A 12266-nucleotide genomic window follows, 5' to 3' on the forward strand; every position below is an offset into this window, starting at 1 on the left:
TCACTCACCAGGACAGGCACTCCCCCAGGGCAGGGCAGGGCCCAGCACGTAAGACTCAGTAAATTCTAGATGCAGGCATGAACCCATTCACTCCGTTCTCTCACTCAACAGAGTAGTTCATTTCATTCTCTCCCACCACCACCTCTGATAGTCCTACAACATTTCTACATGTACGACGTTGTCTGATGCTTCTCAGACTTCACGACCCCAGCCCCTAAAGGCAGTTAACTCTAAATAGGTAATCCTCTCCCTGCACAGCGAGATAAAGCACAAACCAAAAAGTAGCCTGTACAAACATAATACTTCTTTGAAATCTTTTGTTTCATCTTTAGAAATGTTGAGAATTTTATTCACAATATCCAAATTATAAAAGCAACCAAAGCATCCCCTGATGGATGAATGGATAAACAAAATGTGGTATAGTCATACAATGGAATATTATTCAGTGTTAAAAAGGAAGGAAATTCTGACACATGCTGTAACATGGATGAACCTTGAGGACATTATGCTAAGTGAAATAAACCAGACACAAAAGGACAGACACTATATGATTCCACTTGTATGAGGTCCCTAGAGTAGTCAAAATCAGAGACAGAAAGTAGAATGGTGGTTGCCAGGGCTGGGGAAGGGAATGGGGGTTGTTTAACGTGGACAGAGTTTCAGTTTTGCAAAATGGAAAAGTTCTGGAGATGGACGGTGGTGATGGCTACACAACAGTGTGAATGTGCTTATGCCATTAACTGTACACTTGGAATTATTAAAATGGTAAGTTTTGTGTGATATGTATTTTATCACAATAAAAAAACAGAAAAAAGTAGAATTTTGTTTCACGTATGTAAACTGTTTTTAATATTCACATGTTGATATTCAGATGTTTCAAGGTAGTCAACATCAGGAAAAATATCTACATGAGTAGAGGCTGGCAGGAGATGATGGCCCAGGTTTCTCCCATGACTGCACAACCCTCGCGTGCCTGTCCATGTGTCCCTCAGAAGAATGCAAGTCTTGGTTTGAAAAGCTCAGATTTCACACTATTTGTTTTTCAGGAAACACTCTAATCCTATGAAAAGGTAAAAAGTGCTCTAAAGAAGGCTAGAGGTTGTAGGCTAGGGGAAGGATAATTCTGCCTGGAGCGACATGCAAAGTCTTCTTGTAGAGACGGTGCCTGAGACAGGCCTTGGAGAACCCTGGAGAAGGACCAGAAATGGAACACAGCTCTGCAAGGACATACGCTGTGAGCTCCTGCATATCTGGTCTACGGAAAAGCCCTCACATCAGGGGCTAGAGGCAGTGCATGGAATCGTGGTGGGAAAACACGGCTCCCTGGAAGGAAGAAAGGTTCATTTGACATTCCCTGCTTGACATTCCCACACCACAATCAGGACAGTGAACACACCCAGCACCCCCAAAGATTCCTCATGTCCTCAGTCACCCCACCCCCCACCGCACCCCCAGCAATCATGATCTGCTTTCTGTCACTATTGATTAGTTTGCGCTTTCTAGAGTTGTTTTCTGTTTTGTTCTGTTTAAATAAATGGAATCATACAGTATGTGCTGTTTTTTTTCTGGCTGTTTTCACTCAGCATAATTATTTTGAGATTCTTCTTTAATCACTTTCTTCTGGATTGAGTATTTCTTATGCTTTCCATTTCCTGCAACCATTTGATTATAATGTACCTTGGAATACTTTCATCTAAGTCTCTTATGAAACTTGGAATTTGCTAAACTTCTCAAATCTGCGAGTGTATGATTGTCGTCACATTTGGAAAAAATTCAGCTATTATTTCTTCTAGTATTTTTCTGTCCCCTTTCTCTCTCCCCTCCTTCAGGAAATCCAATTACTCATATGTAGGCCACTGAAGTTGTCCCACAGCTCACTGGGGCTCTCTTGATTTTTCCCCTCTGCTTTCGTTTTAGATAGTTTCTATTGTGTGTCTTCAAGTAAACTAATCTTTTTTTCTGCAATGTCTAATCTGCTGTCAATTCCCATGTATATATCATACATAGTTTTCTTCTTTAGAAGTTTGATTTGAGTCTTTTTATATCTTCCATATCTCTACTTATGGAACATAAGGAACATATGGAACACAGTTATAATGTCTGTTTTAAAGCCATCCTCTGCTAATTTTAACGTGCATGTCAGTTCTGGGTTGGTTTCAATTAATCAATTTTTTTCTTCATTAGGAGTCATATTTGCCTGCTTTGTTTCACACCTGATAATTTTGTTTTTTGTTTTTTGGGGTTTTTTTTGGCCTTTTTGATACTGGCCGCACCACGCTCCAGCCAGTGAGCGCTGTGAGCGCTCCGGTCATCCCTATATAGGATCTGAACCCGCGGCGGGAGCGCTGCTGCGCTCCCAGCGCCGCACTCTCCTCAGTGCTCCATGGGCTCGGCCCACATACCTGATAATTTTTAATTGGACTATAGACATTGTGGATTCTACCTTGTTTGGTTCTGGATATTTTTGAATTTCTATAATTATTCTTGAGCTTTATTTGGGGATGTAGCTAAGTTACCTGGAAACAGGTTGATTTTTTTCTGGTCATGTTTTTAAGATCTCTTAGGAGCGACCAGAGCAAAATTTAGCTCAGAACTCACTATTCCCACTGCTGAGGCAAGGCTGTTTTTAGTACTGTATCAGATGCTCTCTGAATTATGAGGTTTTCCAGTCTTGCTGTAGGGAACTGTCACTATCCCCAGCCCTGTGTGAACACTGAGTACTCTTCCCTCTAAACCTTTTGGGTGGTCCTTCCCCATGGCTTTGGGTAATTTCCTCACATGCATGTGCTAAGTAGGTTTCAGCTGAATACTCAAGAGGACCCAGTGGATATCTCTGGAGGTCTCTCTCTGTGCAGCTCTCTCTTTCCTGGTATTCTGTTGTGAAAGTTTTCAGAATCAAAATGTGGTCACTTGTGTTAACAAACCAACCAACCAACCAACAAACAACAACAACAACCTTGACAAATAGAGCAGGGAAAGGCCATAAAAGGAAAGATTCTCATGCACATATGCCTGATAACAAGAACTATCACAAGAACTCTGCAAAACCACAGCTTTACACGAAGACCATCACAATCTTACATAAAAAATACTTCTGCAAGGACATCTGCTCAACAACTGTCTGTCCAAACTCAGACTGGCATCACCCTTGTTACCAATCCTTGTAGCCAAGGATAATTATCCCCAAACAATTATGCACTCCTACGTCATCTTTCCTTTAAAACCCTTTGTCTTCCTTCACTTTCCCAAATATGCACATAGTTTACTATGGCACATGCATTCTCATTTCAATGCTCTATTCCCAGTTAAGCTCACTATTCTTTCAGACAGCCTCTCTCTGTTCCTTATTTTGTTAACATAAATGGTGTGCAGAGGTGGGGCCTGGAGTAAGAATCACCCTCAAGAGGAAACAGAAGGTGTGCAGTATTCTCTCGAGTCCTTTGAGCTCTCTGCTTCTATGACTCACCTGTTCTGCCCTGGTGAGTCCTCTCTTAGGCAGAGCCTCTCTCTTTCTGGCAGAAGTTCTTTCTTACTTTAATTGGGAATTGGTTTGGTTATAAGGTTGCCTTAAATAAAGGATCTTACATCCTTCCTAGGATGAGTAAACACTTGTCTTTTCCGGCAAGTCCTTTATGGTATAAAAACAACTGTCTTTGGGCCGAGCCCATGGAGCACTCGGGAGAGTGTGGCGCTGGGAGCACAGTGACGCTCCCACCGCGGGTTCGGATCCTATATAGGGATGGCTAGTGCGCTCACTGGCTGAGCACAGTGCAGCCGGTCTCAAAAAAAAAAAACAAAACAAACAAAAAAAACCCCAACGGTCTTTGGTTTGACTACTCTGGTTTCCACTGAATTTACATTCTGTAAGGTATATCTTTTCTGGTAAATTCATGTTTGGATTCTGTATCCATAGTTTAATATTTGGTTTGATCTGCATGCCCAGGTTAAAATTTTTGTGAACACTCTGATTTTGGTTTCATTTTGGTTTAGTTGACGTATGTCTGTAAATGACTTGGCTGTTTCCCTTGCTATTTCTAAAAATCTTTCAAGAGAAAAATTAAACATTTTAAATGGTGGGTGCAGGATGTCTAGTTAAAAGCCACTAGAATAGCTGCCACCACCTAAAAGTCAGGTCCAAGATCTTGGCCTTCTCTGATAGGATTTATAAGATCTTCTTCGCTCTTGGGAGATTAATAAAAAATGGAATAGGATTCTCAAACATCAAGGCATCCCGGGTTTTCTTTTTTTTTTTTTCCTTTTTGTCTTTTTTCGTGTCTGGCAACGGATCGCAACCCTCAGTGTCGCGCCCGTACCGGACCGGGACCGGCAACGGGATCGCAACCCTCTGTGTTGCATCCGCACCTCGCTCAGCCAGTGAGCGGGAACCGGTCTGTATGTGGGATCCAAACCCTCGGCGGGAGTGCGCCGCCGCACTCCCAAGCGGCGCACTGTAGCAGGGCGCCACCGGGCCGGCCCCCGGGTTTTCTAAGACTACAGCCAACAACATGATTTTTTCTCATGCATGTTTTCAATTGATAGCCATCACGGAGATCATTTGAACTCCCCAAGTTTGGGTTTTTTTCAGTTAGTACCAAACTAAGAGACTACAACTATAGAGTTAACATGTAGAGACTTCTAAGTTCTCTATTTTTTTTTACTCTGCCTATGTTACTAACTCTTCTGCAAGTATTGAGATAAAACTCGCTGCTTATAGCATTCCAGCCAAGATAAAAAAAATGTTTTAAAAAGTATCTTAAATGGCTTTCAAATTAATGGCTTTCCAAATTACAATAGCTCCATGGTAATCTTCTATAACCTAGAAACCTAGACACCTTTTGGAAATATAAATTTAGTTTTGCATGACTAACAACTGCTTAGGGTAATGGAACAGTTAAGTCAAGGATTAATAAAATAAAATAAACTAGATAAATGTTTATTAAAAGTATGCTCTCAAATCTAACAGGTCAGGATCTTGAGCTCAGAGCAATAATATAAGCTATCTCTGTCCAGCATAACCACTGCTTTGTCTGCGGTGAATGGGCCAGAAAGAGCCGAAGGAAAAAAATAACTTTTACAAAATGCTTCCCCACCCACACTGGTCAAACAAATCAGACCAGCAAACAATAGATAGACTTGTTACTGAAAATTCAAGCTGTTTAGAAAGTTTTGTTTTTCTTATACAATTCAGTCAGACCTAGCTAAAATGTAAACATTAAAAATTTAACCCTAAACTCATTTGAAACCGAAAAGGAAAAAAAAAAAAAAAAGGGTAAAAAGTTTTACTTTGAAAATCAAACTGCTATAAAAACTGCTTTACCCAAAATTTTGGTCCACAGCCATCATCAGATTATCTATAGAGGCAAATAAAGTTTAGTGACGTGAACAGCCCCAGTTTGTCTGAAAAATAATTTAGATCCAATTGTCTTTAATAAACTGGGGAGTCTGTCTTACTACATCATGATTAAAATGAAAGTTATAAGGTCTTCATTTGTTTGTATGTCTGTTTAGGTGTGTTTACATGTATTATAATATATACATATATTATGTTGTATGTTGTGTCTACATGGTAAACTCTGGTGTAGTCAGCCAAAAATCCTTAATTTTTTTTTTCCATTCAGATTGACTAAATGAGAGCTCAGATAAAATATATACTAATTAATCCAAATATTTTTAGTTCACATGACTTAGATAAATCTTTAACAAATAAGCTGGTTTTAAATTTGTTAATAAAATAAAAATAAAAATGTCTTCAAAATTGTCAGCATAATTTTTGCCTGGGTTTACTGGTCAGAAAGGACTATATTGGTCTATTAGATGTTTTAAAGTGTTAGAGTTTGACAGAAAGGTTAAAACTATAAATCCAGCTTAAAACAAAATGATCTTTGATTATGAAATTCTTTGTTAAGCCTAGTTTAATACTGTTGGTTTAATGAAAGCAACTATATCTTTAGAGTTTTCAGCAAGACACCAAAATGTTTAACTTTAAAGTTCCTACTTAGGTGAACATCTCATACTCACAAGCTATAAAAACAGTTCACAGGGAGATAACTTAAAATGATACTAGCTGTGTCCAATATCTTAGTTTTTATAAGTAGAATTGTTCAAAATAAATAAATTAACTAAACGAATGGAATAAACATTTATAAATAAACTTTTCATGTAACTTAAAATCTTAAAGTTATGTTAAATTCAATGATAGATACTCACTAAATGTTTGGGTCATTTCCAAATAAGATACAAAAATTGAAACAAAATGAACTTAACATACATATAAATTTGTTCTTGGCTTTTAAATTTTATAGAAGGGTTAAATACATTTCAATCTATTAATACACATAAAAATAACGTTATGGGGAAATATGCTTTTAAAATTATAAAATGGTTCTCATCTATAAAATACTGATTTTTGACAAACTGTTCAAAATTGCTTGCTTCCTGAGTTTTCACTAGGAATTAGGGTTACTAAGAGTTAAAAAGTCTAATTAATATACATAATTCTATATAAAAGTGCACAAAAATACAATGTGCTTTTGATGAGAAAAATGATTTAATAGGCATAAAAATGTGTTCTTTATCAGGGAAAAAGAATAATTTTGCCTAAATTCAGAGGTTATTTAAGGTTGTTTTTTTTTTTTTTTTTTTGTCTTTTTTCGTGACCGGCAATGGATCGCAACCCTCAGTGTTGCGCCCGCACTGGACCGGGACCGGCCACAGGATCGCAACCCTCGGTGTTGCTCCCGCACCTCGCTCAGCCAGTGAGCGGCCGGTCTGCATGTGGGATCCGAACCCTCGGCGGGAGCACCGCCGCGCTTCCCAAGCGGCGCACTGCAGCAGTGCACCACCGGGCCGGCCCTTAAGGTTGTTTTTAAAAAAGAAAATTTAAGAAGGAAACAGAAAAAGGTGGAAAGGAAGCAGGAAATAGGAGAGAGGTAGACGTGAAGGAATTTATAAACATATAAAGATGCATTTTTGATTAGGAAGGTTAAACAGAAAAGAGAATAATTGTGTATGAGAAAGAATCTTGTGTAGTAAATTTTTGTCCTAAAGTAAAATGACCGGTTATTCAGGAAAGAGGAGGTATAGCACACAGCATGCAGTCTAGAGCATGTTGACAAAGGTCTGAGTAGGTCATAAAGGGCCCGGGAAGTGTGAATTTATGAAAAAAAAAATTGGTGTGTGATTAAGTTGGCTATAATTAGAAGGGAATAAAAATTGTTACTGCCTGGCAGGCCCAGAACCTTAAGACTGAATATAAAATCCAAAATCTGCCTTGGTTTGACTTCCTAGCCTCAAGAGGTTTTTTTTTTTTTAATCTGGGATTTCCACACAGTCAATGTAGAGAGGAAAAAGTTATCCTTCTAAAGAAAAGCTATAATACACCCATTATTAGATTGTAGCCCTGCACACTGTATTTGAGTTTTTGTGATCTACCTGTAGGCTGAATTAGATCCTAGATTTTTCTAGGTTCCCCCAATCCAACCTTCTTCCACAGAATTACTAAAAATGGAAAATGTTCTGTTCAAGGAGCCCTATAAACTAAAACTAGATTTTTATAAAACATTTATTTATTGTGGCTGGCCAGTACAGGGATCCAAACCCTTGACCTTGGCGTTATAACACCACACTCTAACCAACTGAACTAACTGGCCGGCCCAAAACTAGATAAATTTTAAGGAACAAGTCTCATGCCTGATTTGTGGGCCATACAAAAAGTTCACCAAACTGTCCAGTGCCATAACCCAAGACATTCAAACTACAAACCAGGACAAGAAGTTTACAGTTTCACGCTATATAGACAGCTTTCCTTCAGATGTCAGAACAAGACTCTGACGTATATATTACGATATATAAGGAGACTCTTAACCCCTCTTAATGCCAACCTTTTTCACTTGACAGGATAAAGGTCATTTGATTTATTCAAGTGATTGCCTTTAAACTTAGGTTCATGGCTCAAAACCATTATGTAAAGTGGGACTGTCATATTACTATTAATTTTACTTCGTATTTTTTTCTTTTCAAATTTTGTACCTGTTACTTGTTAAATTCTTGAACAAATACAACCCCTAACAGAATAATGCTGGCCCAGCATGTTGAGATGGTAACATGCCTACAGGACAGACAAAATTGAACTTAAGAGTGAACTTCAGGTAGACTTAGCCTGAGAACCATGTCCTTCTCACCTCCCTTGCTGCTCAAATGTGGTTGAAAGGTTTTGACACTGACTTCTAGCCACGGTTCACTCCCTCCAATGTGAGACCAGACCTGTGACCCAGGATAAGTCCATCTGGGCACCGAGGGACATCAAAACCTAACTGCAGGGTGATTGATCAGTGATGCTTTTGGAGAAACATCTTGATCAAAAGGGGGAAATGGGAAAGCAGTCAGAGTCAAAATGGAGTCGCTCGTGTTAAAACAAAAACAAACAAAAAAACCTCTGACAAACAGAGCAGGGAAAGGCCATGAAGTAAAGGATTCTCATGCACTATGCCTGATAACAAGAACTATCACAACGAACTTGCAAAACCACAACCTGCACAAAGACTGCTACAACCTTACACAACAAATACTTTTGCAAGGACATCTACCCAATAACTGTCTGTCCAGCCTCAGACTGGTGCCACCCTTGCTATTGATCCTTGTAGCAAAGATAATTATCCCCAAACAATTTTGTGTTCTTCCACCACTTTTCCTTTATCACACTTTATCTTCCTGTACTTCCGTGAGTACGCACAGTATACTGTGGCACGTGTATGCCCATTGCAATGCTCTATTCCCAATTAAACTCATTGCTCTTTTAGAGAGCCTTGTCCTGTCAAATCTAGGTGACTTGGCTTCCCCCAAATCTTAGCTTGTCTCCTCCACTCAGGAACCCCACCAGGTTCTGCCTGGATTCCTTCTTGCTGTGCTGCAGCCTGGAAATGCTTTCAGGGAGTCGCTGGGATGATAGGTCATAGGGCTCAACTTATTTGTTTCCCCTTTTTTAGGGATCACTTTTGACTGCTGTCCAGTGTCCTGAAACCATTGTTTCATATATTTTGTTCAGCTGTTTGTTTTGTTTTAGGTGAGGAATATTTCTTTTTTTTTTTTTTTTTCCTTTTTGTCTTTTTTTCGTGACCGGCAACGGATCGCAACCCTCAGTGTTGCGCCCGTACCGGACCGGGACCGGCAACGGGATCGCAACCCTCGGTGTTGCTCCCACACCTTGCTCAGCCAGTGAGCAGGAACCGGTCTGTATGTGGGATCCGAACCCTCAGCAGGAGCGCCGCCACGCTTCCCAAGAGGCGCACTGTAGCAGTGCACCAACGGGCCAGCCCCTAGGTGAGGAATATTTCTAATCCTTTTTATCCTGTCTTGGTCAGAGGCAGAAGACCCTCATAAGGTTATGTTAATTATTAAGTAACCTAATACTTTTAAGTGCTTAGAACGGTGTCCGACACATTGGAGCATTTAAACAATGCTAGCTGCTGTTGGTGGTGGTGGTGGCGTTAATATTATTACCAAAAGTAAAAGATGGTGAGGCCGTAGGGGAGATCCATACCTAGTGCTATGGTAATTTAGCGGAAGGAGGCAGTGGAGGAATCAGATACTGGCATTTGGACTGAGGGTTGAAGGATCAGGCAATTTGGCAAGAGGAACAGCATGAACAGAGGCACCAAGGCAGGAGTTTAGTGAGAGTCTGAATTGGACCAAAGCTAAAAGGAGAAGCGGAAGACAACACAATCGCAGCTGGGCAGAAACCACACTGCAGAGGCCCCGACTGCATGGGAAGGTGACCTCCTGAGACACCGGGAAGGGCTGTGGCAAGCCAGCTGGAGGACCCACAACAGGAAGAACATGCATGACGGGGAGGTGAGCAAGCAATGAGTGAGAAATCTCTATCATGCACCTGTCCTGAGCTCAGATTTTCACGTTACCTCCTTGTGGTCTCAACCTTCGCTTGTTGGGTGGGTGGCAGTCCAAGTGTCCTTAGGGCCCAGTCCCCAGTGAAGATGCAGGGCAGAGAGAGGAGGCCATGAGGGACAGCTCAAGTTTTATTTATGCAAATGCAAACTTAGCATGTGGACAAAGCATAAAGCCTTTTGTGTGTGCAGTAAGAACACGAACAGTGAAATTAAAAAAGACTCTCCAAAATACTTTCTTCTTCTTCTTTGGAAAGCTGAATTTGTTAATTCCAGCTCCATAAGAATGTGTCTCTAGAGAGGTTTTAATCCTTGTCTAAAAGAACCCCTCAGAAAGGACACAGATTTGCATTTCTATGAGATATTAATGACAGATTTCATTAAATATTCAAGCCATCTATAATCGCAAAAATTCACTTGCAAAATAATATGCTGCTAAATACTCTTATTTTAAAAGTGGGAAGTTCAAACAATTTCCTTACTAATTTTACCTGACAGCATATGTGGATTTCAAAGGAGAACTTTCTTCTCTACATTGGTATGTCCTTGAAATGCATAATAAAATCAACCCATGTCAACGAGCAGAAAGTCACTGGGATTCTAAGGAGTTCAGTAAATCACACCCTCCTTCTTTCCCAAGGCTGGACACAAATACAACCAGATGCCTGGGTGAGCTATACAGACATCAAACATCAGCATTAATATTGATAAAAACTAGATTGGAGAATGCAGCTCAGATGCATCTCCAAACAGGAGACCTCCCCACCAAATTCACCACTTAATGACGGAGAGTGAAGCTTCCTCCAGGCAGGCAGGCTCCCAGGGAGAGGAGGGGTTTAGCTGAGCCTGCCAGATCCTTCCTTAATTGTACCCTTCACATAACATCCAGCTTGGAGAAAAGTGGGCAAGAGGTAAAGTCCCTCCATGTAGAAAGAGAGGGGTCCAGAGAGAGGTCACATAAAGAATCTTGCATCCAAACATTGGGAGGAGAAGGCTAACAAAATGCTGTTTAAGTATAAGCATGCATTTGAAGATTCCCACTGTGGGGTTGGTCCTCTCCAAAAGGCAGATGGTTTAACCTGTGTTCTGCTGGGTAAGTGCAAGATGCCCAGAGGAGTAAAGAGGTGGAAAGTGTTTAAGACTCTTTCCTCCATCCTACATGAGGAGGAAAGTGGACTTAGTAAAGTTTTATTGGATTAATATGTGTAGAATGAAATACTGTCTTGCTAAATAAATATCAATAGTGCTTAAACTTTAGAGACAAAAAATTAATTTCTATGCCTGGAAAGATACGACCAACCACATCTACCACCTATAAAATAATCAAAGTGCAAGTATCTCAAACAATTGAGGGGCACTGCCTTACACCACTGGGCATAGTTTTGTTATGTTTTGTTTAAGATTGGTCCATTATCTCTTGCGTAAAAGCTTACCACTGAAATAGCTGTGTGATCTGGACAAGTTGCTAAACCTCTCTGAGTCTCAGTTTTGTCTGTGAAAAGGAAGCAATAAAACAATAGGAAACAATGCTTAGTACAGTGTCTGGTACCTAGTGAGCATCTAATAAATAATAGTTGTCATTATTATTACTTTACTATCATTTTTGTTATCATCATCATTATTATTATTAATTAAATAGGGTTTCTTTTGAGTTGCATGAAATACATAAAAATAATGCTTTGTAATATTTGGATATTTTTCCTGTCCTTTAAAAAAGTTTCTTCATTTCTAATTATATAATTATAACATACACACATAATGTAGAAAAATCTTAACAATGGAGATTCCCGGTAAAGATAGTGGGTTTATAAGACGCATCTGGGGCTGGCCTGGTGGCGCACTGGAGAGTGCGCCACTTGGGAGTGCGGTGGCGCTCCCGCCGAGGGTTTGGATCCCATGTGGAGACCGGTTCCCACTCACTGGCTGAACGCGGTGTGGGCGCAGCACCGAGGGTTGCGATCCCATTGCCGGTCCCTGGTACGGGCACGACACCGAGGGTTGCAATCCTGTTACCGGTCAGTAAAAAAGACAAAAAGGAATAAATAAATAAATAAATAAGATGCATCTGTTTTCTTTAAGGCAGATGGGAAAGATGGGGGAAATGGGAAAGGAAACAGTGACAAAATTTTAAAAGCTGGAAAGTGAGCAATTGAGTGTTAAGGGACTTAACAGACCCCAAAAAGCTGAATTCTAAGCTAGCCATAGAATAAGCAAAGAAGCAACATAATTTGTACTGTAGAATCCCCCTCACGTCTCAGAAAGTGCAGGCATCAGATAAATGTTGAAGTGGGGGTCAAAGGTGAAGTTAAAACTGAAGGAAAGGTGAACATCTCATAAAAAAACAAGCCCCAGAACTCCCTTCCCCAA

At 40.2% G+C, this 12266-nt stretch overlaps 1 protein-coding gene across 1 annotated transcript in view; it reads right to left on the bottom strand.

Moving 5' to 3' along the window:
* The window catches only part of EVC2 (Ellis van Creveld syndrome 2), a 143046-nt gene that overhangs the window by 19613 nt on the left and 111167 nt on the right, over positions 1-12266 (bottom strand). The window lies entirely within an intron of this gene.

The sequence above is a fragment of the Galeopterus variegatus genome, unplaced genomic scaffold (genome assembly GCF_000696425.1).
Source record: "Galeopterus variegatus unplaced genomic scaffold, G_variegatus-3.0.2 Scaffold234, whole genome shotgun sequence".
NCBI lineage: Eukaryota > Metazoa > Chordata > Mammalia > Dermoptera > Cynocephalidae > Galeopterus > Galeopterus variegatus.